Source organism: Hydra vulgaris, chromosome 03 (assembly GCF_038396675.1).
Source record: "Hydra vulgaris chromosome 03, alternate assembly HydraT2T_AEP".
Classification (NCBI taxonomy): Eukaryota; Metazoa; Cnidaria; class Hydrozoa; order Anthoathecata; family Hydridae; genus Hydra; species Hydra vulgaris.
Window position 1 is genome coordinate 57028219 of NC_088922.1, and position 17395 is coordinate 57045613.

At 30.1% G+C, this 17395-nt stretch overlaps 1 long non-coding RNA gene across 1 annotated transcript; it reads left to right on the forward strand.

Moving 5' to 3' along the window:
- The first annotated feature begins 2909 nt into the window (after positions 1-2909).
- LOC136077790 (uncharacterized) lies at positions 2910-3896 on the forward strand. The gene is made up of 3 exons (XR_010637284.1): positions 2910-3069; positions 3352-3404; positions 3673-3896. It is a non-coding gene; the product is annotated as an uncharacterized LOC136077790 (long non-coding RNA).
- The last annotated feature ends 13499 nt before the right edge of the window (positions 3897-17395 follow it).

Below are 17395 nucleotides of genomic sequence, written 5' to 3' on the forward strand. Positions count from 1 at the left end.
AACCGAATATACTCTAAGATTTATGTATGTTATATACAATTTGATGCAAAATCTAAAAGTTTTAAATTAGCCGCAATAAAAAGAAGTTATAAAACATAACTTTGTTAAAATACTTTTTTTATACCAACTGCATGCATTCTATTAAGTTTTCATTGCCTTTTCTTTACGGCAAATTATTTTTGTTATGTACTTTTAAAATTAATTTAAAACTGTATTTTTAATTCAGAAATATTTGTGTCTGAGCTTTTGAGAATTGAATTAATAAACAAACATCAGTTTGATATTTTACATAATTTTTTATTGAAGTAAAGTCAATTCTTTTTTATCTACAACTTTTTAATTTTTTTATAACGGATATTGAGAGAAACCTGGGTATCTAATAATATAAAATGTAATCAATACATACAGGTTGCAACACGTAAAGCGAATATGATACTCAGCCTATTCAGAAAAATATTTAGATCAAAAGGTATGAAGCTTTGGAGTAAACTATACACTACGTATGTTAGGCCGCATCTGGAATTTGCTGTTCCCGTATGGTGTCCTTACTTAAATGGTGACATCAAAGATTTTGAAAAATTCAGAACAAAGCAACAAAAGTACCTCATGATTTAATAGGATTATCTTACGCTGAAAGGTGTTGGTGTTTAATTTTAATACTTTGGAAACTCGTCTCGACGTGGCGATTTGATTCAACAGTTTAAGCGGTTTCAAGATTATCAATTAGCATAATCCATCAATTTGCAGATCATTATCCAATGTTCTAATGCGTAAATTCACATATAATAATACTCGCCATAGTTTCTACACAAATCTTATTTTCAATGATTGGAATAACTTGCCAATAGCATGCAAAATGGCTCCGTCAGTTCATGCGTTTAAGATCAGAATTGACAAGTATTTTTTTTCGACAGTTGCAAATAGTAAATATTTTACTGAGATGAGCTGCACGTTTATTAATTCGTGCTTTAGCAGCTACAAATAATGACTTTTTAGATTATCTTAACTGGAACACTTAAGGGATAAATATTTATTAACTAAAGTTGTCTCAACAATGAAAACATTTATGGTTTGATTAAAATAAACTAACAACCCTACGGTACTTTTAACCATAGTTTAACTTAATTTATTGCACTGTTATTGGAAATAAATTCGTTTTTGCAAAAATACCATTTTGTTTTAAGAACCAATTGTTTAATAACCATTTTGTTTTAAGAACCAATTTATTGCACCGTTATTGGAAATAAATTCGTTTTTGCAAAGAAACCATGTTTTAAGAACCAATTGCCAATCAAGGCAGCTGGTTTCCTAAATTGCAACAACTATATTCCTTAATCAGAGCAGGTTCTTTCCATTTAAATAAAACGCAGTTAAATCAATAAAAATTGATTTAAAATAACTTTTATCTTTACAGTGAAAATTTAAACAGTTCACTCAAAACTTATCATAGGATTAACATTACCTTTAAAATTAAAATTCTACAAACAAAAAATTGTGTAAAAGCTTCAACTGTTATGATGTTTTCTTAATTTATTGATTAAAAATCACTAAATAAATATTATTTTTAAGGTTTATGGTTGTTACTAAGTATATTTTAAATTGCGCTTGAACTATTTCTAAAACCTTTTGATTACTGATTAAGTAAGGAAAACTTTATAGTTCCAATTAAGGAAACTTTAGACTATTTTGTTATATCACTGCAATATCAACTTGTTATATCACTGCAATATCATGCAATCATTATATCACTGCAATATCTTGCTTGTTATATCCTGCAATACCAACTTGTTACATCACTGCAAAATGATGCTAGCAGCAACTTATAAGATAAGTTTATATCACTATTTGCATTTTAAATCGCATTAAACACAAAATACAGTATAATCTATAGCAGTATAGTTTACCCTGCGCAATCAATATAGTGCGAACACAAAATTAGATAACCGAAAAAAATTGACACAAAAAAGATTTAAATCTTTAGTAAACATGCTTTTTTTGAGGGATATCTTTTAAAATCTTTCAAAACAAGTTCCAATTAAGGCGCTGGCAGTTAAAGCAGCTTTTCCTTAGATATTTGAGTATAATTAGAGTATAATTAAATAATTAAAAAAAAGAACTTTAAACAAGTGTTCAAATATTTAATTGTTTTGTCATTTATTAATGATATTATCATAAATACATTACATTTATTATTTATTATGTAAAAAACACATTAAATTTATTAATTGTCGTGCAAAAAAGACATTAAATTTATTTATGTATTAAATTTGTACAACACTAACACTGTACTTTTGAATATTTCAAATTTAGTTTTAATTTCTATTAACCAAATTAAAAAATCAATCTATTTTTTTTATACACAGAATTAATTTTTTAATAAAATGATTTTATATTAAAATATTTATCTTCTCCAATACAGTTTATTAGGTTTTTTAAGATGAGATATGTCATCTTATTTTTTGCTTTTTTAAAATATTTTTCAAACCTTCAAAAATTTAAGAACAATTAGAGATCGTCATAGGGTCATTTTGGTCCTAAAGTCCACGCATAATTTCTTGTTTATTTCTAAATCGCTGCAAACACTGAAAATTGAAAACTTATTTTGTTAAAGCAATTAAAAACAACTATATTTTAATTTGCTATTAACGGAAGCAAAACGAAGGTTGTTTCCGTTGTGATTATGAAAAATGTGAATTTTATTGCTTTTTGTAATATATAAAAGCAAAACTATTCGTACGAAAAAAAAAGTTTTTTTTAAAGCTTGTTGCCTCATAAAATATTTTTAAATTCATTTCAAAATGTTTCTTAATTATTTTTTTTTTTTTTATTTATTTATTTTGCACTATTTTTTTATTTTTTTTTATTTGACTTTTTAATAATCTGTATTTAAAATTATATTTTATAGACAAAAAAAGTACAAATTAGAAGTTAAAAGTCAAGAGATTGATTATTAAAAATATAACACAAGGTAGTTTTAAACAATGGAATATAAAATGATACTGATAATGTATATTTTTTGTTCGAGTAAATCGATTATATATGGCTCAGGTAATCAAACCGCAAAAGCTCGTAAGTTTAAATTAACTTTTTTTAATTTAATTCAAATTTATCTGACTTACTTCTACACACACACACACACACACACACACACACACACACACACACACACACACACACACACACACACACACACACACACACACACACACACACATATCTAATTTGCCTACATACATGCATACATATATATATATATATATATATATATATATATATATATATATATATATATATATATATATATATATACATAATTTATTATTTTCAAAATAAATCTCATGTTTATAATAGGTAAAAACAATCACTTTGGAATAAAAATGTTGTCTTCAGTTAGACATGACGAGGTAAAATAAATGTTAAAAGCTTTTTCATATAAAAAGCCAAAATACTAATAATTAATTATTATAATAATAATAATATTTATGAAAATCTTCATTTTGTAAACTAAAAGTTATGTAACTACAGAAAACATTTAAGTGGGTTTAGTACAAAGTTGCAGCATTAATACGAGAAATCTTAAAGTTATATTTACTTAAACAATTTATTTATTTATTCTAGTACTCTAATTTATTTAATAACATTGGTAAAAGTAATTTTAATCTATTCTTTTAGCAAAATGTTTATTCAACAGGACTTTTTGATCAACAAGAAAAAAGACAGACAGTAATGCTCGAATTTTGTAAATCTAATTTTTCAAGTAAAATAATGGACGATCACATGATTTACTCAGACACAGAAAGTCTTCTTTACTGCTACATACCTAAGGCTGCTTGTACAACTTGGAAAAGAATGTTTCAGCTATTTGATGGAAAAATGGATTTAAATCAAATAATGGCTGTTGAAAAAACGCAGTAAGTTATTAAAGTCGAATAAATCATAACACTGGTGTTATTATTATGATATACATGTTGTTTATTTTCGTTTCAGGTTCATAAGCTCCATTATGATAATTTTACAAGCCTGGATGATGCACAAAAGGATTTTCGTCAGAAAAACTTTTACTCATTTTTAATAAGTCGTCATCCATTTGAAAGACTTTTGTCAGCGTACAGAAATAAATTTCGGGATCCTTACACAACGCATTATCAAAAGAGTTACGGCTCAAAGATTCTTCGATTATATAGGAAAGACCTTAAAGAAGAACAGTATATGAAGGGAGAGGGTGTTACATTTCAAGAATTTATTAAGTATGTTATATCTGGAAAACCTTTTGATAAACATTGGCGTCCTATGACACAGCTTTGCTCTCCGTGTCAATTCAAGTACAAATACTTGGGCAAAATGGAAACATTATTTGAAGACGCTAACGCGATACTTCAAAACACTGGTATATCTCAAAAGTTTATATTTCCCTCCAATTCAAGAGATCGTTATAAGCCAATTTCAACAACCGAAATGAAAAAGCAATTTTTGAGTTTAAAGACTTCAGAAATTAGAAAGTTATACAATATATATAAAGACGACTTTCTTGCTTTTGGTTACACTCTACCATATTACATTAAAAAACTTATAAAAGTGTAGTACTCAACAAATTTTTATATGTACATATGTAATATATATATATATATTTTGAGTATAGTTTTATTTCATGTAATTTTTATTATAGTATTTAATTTTTAACAGATAAATGTATATTTAAGATTTTATCAAAACACATGTAAAAAAACAACGCTTTTTTATTGTCTTTAATTGTTAAATGTATAACAAGCTACTAATATAAATTTAATTAAAACAATCTCTTCTACTTCAATAAAATTAGAAACAGAAACAAATGTAAAAGCTGAAGGGTTGAATCATATAAAGAAAATTTTTTGAAAGTTTACTAAATGTAAAAAATGTCTATACAAATATTTTGTTTTTCTTAATACGCTCAAATATAAAAAAATAAGATTGCGAAAGCGCTCAAAAAATTGAAAGACACCAGAAAGTGACTTGTAGCAATATACTATTAAATATCATTCTAATAATAAGAAAACCTATTTTTAAAATATTTAAATATTCATCTCACGGTGCATAGTAACATGCTCTAAGACCTTGTAACATATCCCCAGAATTTTTTTTGTTTATCATGAGAAGACTTATCCTTATTCCAAAATGCAAAAAACAACTTTTTTTACCGGAGGCCTTGTGAGAAATCATGTATTATATTTGAGTGCCCAGTAATATTGTTGTTCAAAATAGGTAACTGAGTGACATGCTCAGACGCAATTGAAAACATGAGCAGGTCTTCAATAGAACTCGTACAAGAACAATTACAAGTAACACAGGTCAACAATTTTTTCGTTGTTGGTAAGCAAACAATACATTTTTCATAGAGCATTTCTCATTTTGATTTCAAATATGCAATTTTTTCATTATCACGTCAAGTTGTTAAGATATTTGGGTTCAAATTTTTAGGACAGGGTTAAATCCCTAATATTAATTTAAAAAAATTATTACAGCAATATACAACAATATTACTGGGCACTCGAATATAATACATGATTTCTCCCCAGGCCTCCAGTAAAAAAAGTTGTTTTTTACATTTTTGGAATAAGGATAAGTCTTCTCATGATAAACAAAAAAAAATTGGGATATGTTACAAGGTCTTAGAGCATGTTACTATGCACCGTGAGTTGAATATTTAAATATTTTAAAAATAGGTTTTCTTATTATTAGAATGATATCTAATATATATTGCTACAAGTCACTTTCAGGTGTCTTGCAATTTTTTGAGAGCTTTCGCAATCTTGATTTATATTTGAAAAATGGATTGTTTGCTCAACAAAAAAAAAAACTTTTTTTTGTTGACCAGTGTAATTTTTTATGACAAATGTCAACGTCATTTAAATATGATATATCCTCAGACTTTTCGCGGAAAATTCAGGCAGTTTTCACAAACTTCACGGGAAAAAAAGTCAATCAAATTATCGTCTACATCTTTTATTGCAACCAGTAATCATCAACAAAACAACATTCAAATAGTTGAAGAACGTTCGGAAATGATGTCGGTATTGAGAACGCTCATTTTTTTGACATTGGAAATGTCATTACGTCTACTATGACCATAAGGACTATTGAGTAAAATATAATAAAGATGTTGCCTGAAATTAAAATTTAATACATCACAAAACATATTATACCAACAGATTTTTCAAAAAAATTTTAATCAAATGGATGGGCAAATGTTAAATGGGCATGCTATTCTGTTGTACAGCAAGGTTAGTTTTGTGACTAATGTGCTTTGTTTTTAAAAGAAAAAGATGATAAGGGATCTTTTATTAACAAACCCTTTAATAATTAGAATAAACTTAAAGAAAAATTAGATTGTCACAAAGTTGGAGTTTATCACAAACGTTGTTTGGACAAATATTATACTATCCAATCAACACTTGAAAATGTTTCTTTTAGAGTTGACATTTAACTAAGTAGAGAACTTGCTAAACGAATTAAATGCAAGCAAAACACGATTTTTAAAATGTATAATGAAAGCCGTTATTTATTGTGGAAAACAAGATATACCTTTGCGTCGTACACTTGAAAATGTAGATAAACTTGAAAATGTTGGTAACTTTCTTTCACTGCTTAATTTAATGAGAGATTCTGGCCGTGAATTGCAACAGTATTTGTTAAGTCAAAAACTGAAAAATGCTCGTTATATTTCAGCAAAGGTTCAAATTTGAGATGATCTCGATTTTAGGAAAAGGTATGATACAAGCTTCTAAAATAAAAGAAATAAAAGAAGCCAAACCATTTCTGTTCTTGCAGATGCAAATAGTTCTCACCGCACATAGCAACTATCCCTTGTACTAGGATTTTTTGATAAGAAACTTGGGATACGCGAGGAGTTTGTGGCATTTGTAAAGTTGGAGCGTGTGAGAGCCAAAGATATTTTTACTAAAATTAAGCAAACTTTACATGATTTTAATTTGAATATTGAAAATATGAGAGGCCAGAAATACGATGGTACAGCATCGATGGTAGGTTGGTTATCAGGTGTACAAACCCAATTTCTGAGCGCTTTTCATTGACTGAATTTGGTTATTAGTCATTCTTGCAAAATACTTGAAATAAGTAATGTGATAGATATAATGAAGAAGTTTACAAAATCAATAAAAAATAGTGCAAAAGCGAACAGAACTTCTTAACCTGGTGTACCAAAACGAAAAACAATTCAAAATTTAGATGGTTGTGAAAAATTTTGTTCAGTTTATCCGTTTCTAATAATATTTTGCGTAGCCATTTCAGAGAATTGATGTGGCCATAATAATGAATATGCCGAATGGCTGCATGAGTGGATTGCTCAAGTCAAACGTCAAACGTAAAAGCGTTTGGGAGTTTGAACTCCCAAAGTCTTATATCACTTAGTAACGCTACAGTGAACTATGTGGTTTCTTCGTGAGTCTAGAGACTAAGTTGCAGGCAAAATTTTACTTACATTTATCGTCACTGCAAAGCAAAACTGTCTTAAGTCCATTTTTGGCTAAAATGACTTTTTTGGCTAGAAGTACTCTTTTAGTGCATAAAAATCATCTCACAATGTATGGAACGAAAAATGATTAAAGTTAGGCCACAATGAGCAAAATTCAAATACCTTTTGTCCGAAAAAAATATTTAAAGAGACATGAAAAACTATCTTAAGGCCATATAGACTCAAGCAAGATTATCTTATGTGTATTTATATGGTATTTTTAAAGTGTTATCGTAAATTATTTTGAAGCTTATACTATCTTTCAAGTAAATTATTGTATAAAAAATGAGTTAAACTTGTTATGACCATGTAATAATATTTAGTAAGTTTCTATTAGAGTTCTACTGAGTTTAGTAAGTTTCTTACTAGAGTTTCAAAGTTAGCTTATTGTGGTAAAATAATTATTACTTGCAGTGAGTTTTAGCCTTCTAAAGATACATTTATAGTGATATAACTAACTGTTTAATAATTATCATTTGGCAATGATAGTTATTAAACAGTTATTTATAACACTCTGAATATTATTCAGAATGCTAAAAATCACCGCAAGTAATAACTATTGTATCGCAATGAACTCTTAAACTCTATAAGTATAAAATCTAAAGGACTTATTTAAAATAACTTATTAGAAGACATGAAATTGTGAGAAAATTAATGTAAAAATTTTATTTTCAATTTTACATGTCTTATGCTGTTAGTTAAAATATTTTAATATGACATCTGTGATTGTTGCAACAAGTAACTGATCATGTTGACGAAGATAATAGTTTGGTAGTTTCAAATACGCTAATAGTTAAAAGCGACATTTTAGGTTAGTTAAATAAAAAGTTAGTTAAATATATTTTACAGTTTACATTAATTTATTAACTTGTAGTAAATAATTACGGTAGCAGGTAATTAATTAAAAGACATAATTTATGCTTTGCAAAAAATTTTCTCTCTAAAATAATTAGTAGTAAAAAAAAAAATTCATAGATTATTACAATGAGATAACTTCATTATGTTTTATAGGATGCAGTAAACGTTCCAATTTGGCCTATGACCTTTGTTTCGTACCAATGAAAATTTTGAAACAAGGCTTAGACAAGGGCGAAGATGTCTACCTGACATATAATGGAAATCGTATTTCAGTGGAACTTTTGAAGTTACTACGGAATGTAAGATGTTTTATCTTGATGTCATGGGACGTTGGAATTAATTTATAAATTAATTCCAACGCATGCATGAGAATATATATATATATATATATATATATATATATATATATATATATATATATATATATATATATATATATATATATATATATATATATATATATATATATATATATATATATATATATATATATATATATATATATATATATATATATGTGCTACTTGTGTGTGCTATTGAAAGTTATTTTAAATGATCACATTATTTTTAGGGAGTGATTCTGTCCACCGAGAGATGATACTCAAAGGTTTTGGAAGATTCTTTATAACAAAAGTAATGAAAACTTTAATAAATACCCAAAATTTGATTTTGATAAAACTGATATTGGTGCAGCAATACTTTGGAACCTAATAATGTAAAAAATTTAAACTTGTTGAACTTGAAAATCTGGCACTGAAGAACTTATCCCAACCCTATGTGATACAACCCCAAAAAAGAAGAAGGACCCATCACGATGGATTAAAAACATTCGAAAATTTAAGGTGAACACAGGTCAGAGATTTTCTCATGTACAAAAGACTGGTCCAAATAAAGGAAAGGAAGTAGTGGTTGAGGGTAAGAAAATGCGAATAGGATGTGACAAGAAATGCTTGTTTCAGTGTGCAAAATTTTACAGAGCAATATCGTAAAGAATTGTTTACCTCATATTGGTCAATGAAGTGTATTGATTTAAGGCGCCAATACATTGGGGCAAGGTTAACAGAGAAAGAACCAAAACGAAGAAGGAAAAGGAAATCCGTGGAAAAGAAAAAAAATAGAAACCGAACATTTGCATACAGCTTTCCATGTCAAGAAAACAATGCTCTTGAAATGCATATCTGCGCAACCATGTTTCTTGAAACTTTAGGGATATCACAGCAGAAAGTAAAAACAGCGATGGCAAAAAGAACTGGTACAGGAAGTGTTAAAAAGATTTAAGAGGTTGCCACAAAAATCAAAGAAAAATAGCAATTGAACGGGAAAGAATGTCATCAATCATATTCAAACGTTTCGAGTGGTTGAATCCCACTACGTGAGACACACAGAAAAATCACAGTTTCTTCCTCAGGAGCTTTCAGTTAAGGAAATGCATAGACTCTTCATAAAGTATTGCAGTGAGAAAAATCTTGTTATCGAAGGATACAAGTTCTATCAGAGAGTTTTTAAACGTAGATTTCATTTGAAATTCCAAAAACTTAAGAAAGATCAGTGTGGAACCTGTAAAAATTTCACAAAAAAAAATAGAAAAGAATGATGAAGATTATCAAAAGTATAACAAACATGTTAGCGACAAAAAACTTACTCGAGTTTATAAAGAAGAAAGAAAGAAAGACGCAATAAAAACATCGTTGATTGTAACGGCAGCTTTTGATTTAGAGCAAGTTCTTTTATCACCTTATGGTACAACTGGAGCTTTTTATTCTTCCAGGCGTCTGCAAAATCATAACCTCACTGTTACAAAACTTGATTCTTCAAAGACATATTCGTATTTTTGGAATGAGAATGAAGGGGAAAAAGCTAGCTGTGAAGTGAGTACAGCCGTATTTAAGTTTATTGAATCTGAAAGCAAAGAAGGAGCAACACAATTTTTTCTTTTCTGTGATCGATGTGGGGGCCAAAATCAAAATAGAATGATAAACATAATGTTATCAGATGCGTTGAATTTATTCAAATTAGATTTAATTGAGCTTACATTCTTTGTACCTGGACAAAGTCAGAGTGAAAATGATGAGCTTACTCAATAATTGAAAAACAAAATCGAAATTGAACAACCTATACACCTATGCAATGGGAAACAACAATTGAACAAGCTTTAAAAAAAAACACCTGTGTGTTAACTGTGTTTAATCATGATGACATAATCAATTTTAAAAATGAAAAATTATTTCCAGCATACTCTGCAGTATTAGCAAACAAATGCTTTAAAATGTCAAATTCGACCAAATCAAAAGGTGCAAAGAAATCTAAACCAAAAAAAGTTATGTGGCCAGTATTGTACAGCTAATAGTTTTAAAAGAATATCCGGATCTTCTTTACTTCAAATACATTTATGAAGAAGAAGATAAAAGTTGTATTTTTCGATCAAATACGACCGGTCGCACAAAACCAGCAGCAGATATAAAATTAAAAAAGCAGAAGTATCTTGCTCCAAGAGGTATTAGTGCACTGAAAATAAAGGATTATATTGAAACAGCATCATCATTTCTACCAAAATCTTAAGATTCGAGCCAGTTGTATGAAGGATGCTGATGATGATGAAATGCCAAAGATAAAACCAAATTAACAACCCAAATGTTATTACAAAACAAGTCATCAAACAACCAAAAGAAATTGTGCAGAGCCGGTCTCTACCATTTAGAAAATTGAGTAAAGTTAGACATTACAAAATGAAAGCTTTGTTACTTGTATCACCTTTTGTTATATTTTTTTAAAGTGTTTTTCAAGTTTGTTGATGATTCCATCACTAAATGATTATTTTAAAAAAAATTTGATTATTAGCGCTAATTAAATAACCTAATGAAATAAAAGTTTAATAATTAATTAATTATAAAATTTATGGACTTAAGATATATAATTTGTGAAATTTTATATATTTAAGATCCTTTTAAGACTATCTTAAGCCAATTTTACTTTTTAAATTGCATAAATTTAAATTTTTTTTTTTTTTGTTATTTTATAAAATATAATAGAATTTGCTATGAATAGACTAAAATCATTCAAAAAGGATTCTAATGGACAATCGCATTGATAAATTTGCAACTTTAAATTACTTTTTCTCTTATCGTCAAAAATGGACTTATTATAGTATATTTTTTCAGCGTAGATATATTCCTTTAAGCTAAAATTATATCGGTAGTGGTGTATTGGTAAAGCGCTCGCTTCATAAGCGAGAGGTTCCAAGTTCGATCCCCACCACGTCCCTGGTAGTACCGCGCTCAACTTGTTTCTCCACCCAGCGGCCTTGTTCGTCGAGGTTCGTGTTTTCGGAGTTATAGAGTTGAGAAATTTTTAAAAAATGACCTTTAAAATTTGCTTAAACAGTGGGCCACAGTCAAAAATTTATCATTCTCCTGAAAAAAACTCTGGTTACGGGCCTGAGGTGGGAGTAGATTTTGTTAAAAACTATTTGTTAAAAAATAAGCAGCATAAATTAAAATTTAAATAAACATAATTAAATAATAATTACATATAATTAAAAAATAATAAACATATTAGTCTTAGGAGCTGTCCATTAATTACGTCAACATTTTTTGGCTATTTTTAACTCTTCCCTTACACTTATCAACAACTTGTCAAAACTCGCCGATAAAATTACGTTAACATTCAATAATATCTCCTCCCCCTCCACATGAATGAATCAATTGCGATGATGGTGTTATATATTTTTCTTAATTTATGTACAGTACAAAGTTTATATCCGTTAATGTTCCAATCCTCTTCACTTTAACTTTAGATATAATCCTATTTCACAGTGAAAGCCAATTATTTCTAATAGAGTCAAGTATAACAATAAATTGCATAAATCAGGGGTTGAAAACTTTTTTTATTTGGTGAGGATCCCTCAAATATCCCATTCATATGAGAGTACACTGTTTGTAAATTATTCATAGTCAACTCTGCTCCGTATGTGACAGGATTTTTTTTGTGTTTCTCTTATTGCTATAAAGTGAAAACCAACCTGTTATCAAACAGTGAGCTTGACCTAATAGTTTGACCAAAATCTATTTCAAGCATTATTAACAGCTATATCAAAAAATTATATATATTTTTCAATTTTTAATTTTACGAAAGATTGATTGGTTATGTTGACATTTTAAAAAAATCTTTGACTGAATTTTTTTAATAAGCTTAAGTTTTGTCCTTTTTGGGCCGCGATACAAAACTACTTAACAACCTCATAGCAACGGGTTTTTACTTGTTTTAGAAGCTATTCTGGACTTGTTTTTTAAGTAGTAAATGTGGGATAATAGCTTAAAGTCATTAGGAAAAAACTGTTCTTGTTATTCCCGGTCCAAACTGTATTGGTAGAAATTACAAACTTTACTTAATATATAAAAAATGTTAACTCAAAAATTTTGATACTTATTTGCTTTTTGTTGTTGTTTTTGTCAAGTAAAAAGAGTTTATCTCGACAAATTAAAAAAAATGGAATTGATGCCTTCTAAATAAAATCTCTATCTTCATCAGTTGCTCCATCAAGTTCCAGTGCTAAGAAACTAGTTACCGTACAATAGCATTTAAAGTTGTCATAATTAGCAAACTGATAATTGCTTTGTTTTGATTAATCTTTCTGCATTACAAAATTTAATTCCAAAAGCAGTCTGTTAGTGTTGATATTCTTTTCTTGATTAAGGTTGTCGCAGAATGGATTTTTCTCATTTACTCAAGATGTTTTTTTAGTAGTTTTAACACTTAAAAATGATTTATTCTTTTTTATTTCTTGCTTTTTATTGCGTTATAATTTTTTTAGCGTTATGTAAGGTTAATTCATGATAACTTGTTAATTCCAAACAACTTTGCTCAAGCCCAAGTGCACCATAAATTGTTTATTCAGATTTTCTTTCAGGATAAAAGGTCCCAGTACCACACAGCCCAGAGCTGCTTACTCTCACTTTTCATAAGAGGAATCTTCATGAAAGAGCTGCAAGACAGATTTACGAGTGTACAACATTACGAGTGTACAACATAACGAGTGTACAACGTAAGTTTAGAAAATATAAAGCTTTCTAAAGCTTTTTTCTGAACGTTTTTTTACCATTGTTTTTTTCCTGATTAGAGCAAATAAACAAAAATATGAAGTTTATCTTATTCTGTCTCGATAAAATTTTTTTTTTTTTTGCTGCAGTCTTAAAGTTACAGTTTGTGCTCGATTTGTTTTCTTGCAGTCCTTAGATGCAAGAAATTGATATACAACATTTAGAATCTAAGGACAAAAACTTATGTTGCATACATTCATAACAGTTAACCCTTAGGGAAAAAAAAAACATTTTTTAATCTGAAAACTAATATCTTGGTTTTTATTGGTCTGCTAGATAAAACAGAGTCAGGACCAGCTTTTTTTGGTCTTTGAGATAGCTAACTTCCAGACATGGAGCAAACTCCAAATATTTATATCTTTAGACTTATGTCAAATAAGGATGCTTTGCAAAAAATTGCGATGATTGGAGGCTGGGAACAAAAAAGCTCCAAATTTTGTGCCCCCCCCCCCTCCTGCCCCAAACGTGAGAGCGAACAGTTTGATGAAATATTTTTGTACTGTTTTTAACTAGAATAATATTCATCGATAAATTTTAAATTTCATTGTAAAATATTTTAGCTTTCAAAAATTGTGACCATATAAAGTTTAAACCCCCTTCAATTTGAGGGGGTTATAAATTTTGGAAAATTTCACAAAATTTGGGGCTTTTTTGCTCCCAGCCCCCAATCATCGCAATTTTTTGCAAAGCATCCTTATTTGACATAAGTATAAATATATATTTGTTTGGTGTTTGCTCCATGTCTGGAAGTTAGCTATCTCAAAGACCAAAAAAAGCTAATTTGCTCTAAACAATTTATAGAAAATATTTTTCCATAGTTCATGTGTATCCAAATGTATCATATGTAACAAAAGCAAAGAAAACAAAAAAATTTTACTTGTACCTTTATTGTCAACGAGACAAGATGCCCATCATGATAGGAAACTTTTGAATAAGTTGACCGAGTGAGTGCCAATTGCTTCCTGTGGTAGCATATTCCAGGACGGTGTGACACGATTAGTAAAAAAGTGAGTCGCTCTTCGCAATCGCTGACAATTTGTCTGTGTATTTGTTTATTGTGACTCCTCTTGCAATATACGTTGTTAGAGATCCTTTGAGGAACAAAAAAGTTAACATCATCAATTTTATTTATAATTTTAAACTGTTCAATAAGATCTCCTCTAGCTCTTCTCTCTTCTAGTGTTGTCACTCTAAATATATTTAAGCGTTGCTCATATGGGAGATGTTTGATTGAGGAAACTTTTGTCGCTCTGCGCTGAACTCTTTCAAGCATATTGATATCCTTTTTTAGGTGAGGAGACCATGCTTGAATAGCGAATTCCAGGTGTGGGCGCACATATGTGATGTAAAGCGTTGGCCAGAGATAAATGTTTCTGCTTCGGAACACTTCTTTTAGTAGGCCCAATTTGTAATAGGCTACTGAGACTGCAGACTCTACCTGGGCACGGACTTTGAGGTCATTTGATATTAGAATACCTAGATCTCATTCAGTTTCAGTTTCCTCCAGGTTTCGACGAGTGCCTTCTGTGTTCGTCATTGAATAGACTTGATTAGATTTTCTGTTACCTCAACCGACATGCATTGTTTTGCATTTTTCCACATTAAAGAACATCAACCATTTGTGAGACCATTTTATGGCTTGATCAATGTCTGATTGTAAAGCTAGAATATCTTCGTTCGATTTTATCATGTTCATAATTTTACTATCATCTGCGTAGAGCTTGAACTGGCTGGTAATGTTGTCCGGCAGATCATTTATAAATAGTACGAAAAGGAGAGGGCCAATGACACTTCCTTGAGGGATGTAACTTGTAACTTTTTTCCAATCTGATGTGAATATTTTAGCAGTTGAGTGAGTATCAATGACAACACGCTGTTGTGTATTGTTAAGCCAAGCATTTATCCACATTAGTGCTTTCCCGCTGATGCCATATACTTTAAATTTGCTCAATAGGCAATTATGTGGGACTTTATCAAATGCTGTTGCAAAATCAGTGTAAATCATATCGACTGGATACTTCTTGTGTGCAGCTTCTGTGAGGAAGTCGCGAGTTTCGAGGAGATTAGTCGAACAGCTTTTTCTTTGAACAAATCCGTGTTGTGCTATGCTTATTAAACCGTTTAAGTTACAGTGTAGCATTATTTTTTCATGTAATATACTCTCGAATATTTTGCATGGTATGGATGTGAGAGAAACTGGTCTATAATTTGATGCTCTTAGTTTGCTTCCTTTCTTGAAAATGGGCGTGACGTTAGATTTTTTCCACAGGTCTGGTATAGTGCTGGTTGAGAAAGATTTCTTGAAAACTAATGTTAGTGGCAATGCGAAAGATTCTGCGCAGTGTTTGAGTACACGAGGGTGAACGTTATCAACACCAAGAGATTTAGATTCGTCTAGGTTTGCGAGTCGAGCACGGATATCGTTGATTGAAAAGATATTCTCGTCTAATATACATATTTTGTCAGTTCGGGGTTCTAATTCCGGCAAAGGTCCGTCTGGCTCGTTGACAAATACTGATTGGAAATAATTGTTCAGGGTTGTGCAAATAATTTGAAGATCTGTTGAAATTGTTCCATCAATTGTTTCTATGGAGTTGAATACATATTTTGAGTTAGTTTTGTTTTTGATATGAGCGTGTAGCTTTTTAGGGTCGTTTTTATATAAATTAGCTAGGTTCTCTTCATATTTTTCACTGCTAATCTCAAAGTTTTGGTTACATTTCTGCATGCTTCTTTGTGCTTGTCTTTGAGCTCTCTATGTGTATGGCGACCAGAGGCAATATATTTATTCCAAAGTTCTTGTTTTGTTCTAATAGCTTTTAAAACTTCGTCTGTTATCCATGGTTCGTGTTTCTTCTTGAAGGGCAAGGTAGTCGACGGAATGAGTTCTGTTGCTAGTTCGTCGTACACTTCTAGGAATAGATTGTAACATTCGTTAGCTGAGCAGTTTTCGAATAAGCTTTTCCAATTTGTTGAACTTAATTTTAGCGAGAAATTAGCGTAGTCGGCTCTGCTCCAGATATAGCGCTTTCGCTGCACGATTGGTGGTACTTTTATCTTGTCGTTCAGAACAAATCGACCCGTGATTAAAGCATGAGATTGTCCCATTGGAGTGTCCCCGAACGAGTCTTCTTCTTTTATTTCTATCAAGAGATCTGGTTTGTCTATTATTACTAGGTCTAGAGTACTGTTCGGCTCTGAAAATCTGTTACTACGATATGTTTTGAAGGTGATCAATTGTGTGAGAAGGCATTCGTTTAAGCAATCTTGAAATTTCATGTCTCCTGGTCGTTCATTTAGCACGTGCGCTGTTGTCGCCACGCCACCGCCAATCTCAATATACTCATAAAATGTGTTGCTAAAATTAAAGTCCCCATAGATTATATTGAAATCACACTCTATTCTTTGGGCGGCAGCTTTCGAAGCTTTGATAGATGCTATACAGTTTTTGAGAATTTCGTCATTTAGGTCGTGTGGACGATATATACATCCGAGAGGAATTGAGTTGTTGCCAAGCTTAATAACGCACCACATTTGTTCAATGGAGTCTGAGTTCAATTGTGCAAAATTGGTTTCTAATGTAGTTATCTCTTCTTGTATATAAATGGCCACGCCACCTCCTCTTCCATCTCTATCTCTTCGATGAATTTGATAGCCTGGTATAACCGTGTCGCTTGTTCCGTTGTACTAAGTTTCGGTGAAGAATAAAATGTGAGGAGTATTTTTAACTCCTAAGTTGTGTAAACGGGCTATGGCTTCGTTGCGTTTGTTTTTATTTAGCAAGCATGGATTGTTGGCACAAAAGCGGAGATTTGCAGGAGATAGATTATTTTTATTTATTACAGGGATGCTGGTCGTTATTTTGGTGTATTTTTTCTTAGGTGGACGAGTTTTCTTGAGCGGTGCTTGTTGTAGCTGCTGTATTACTTCT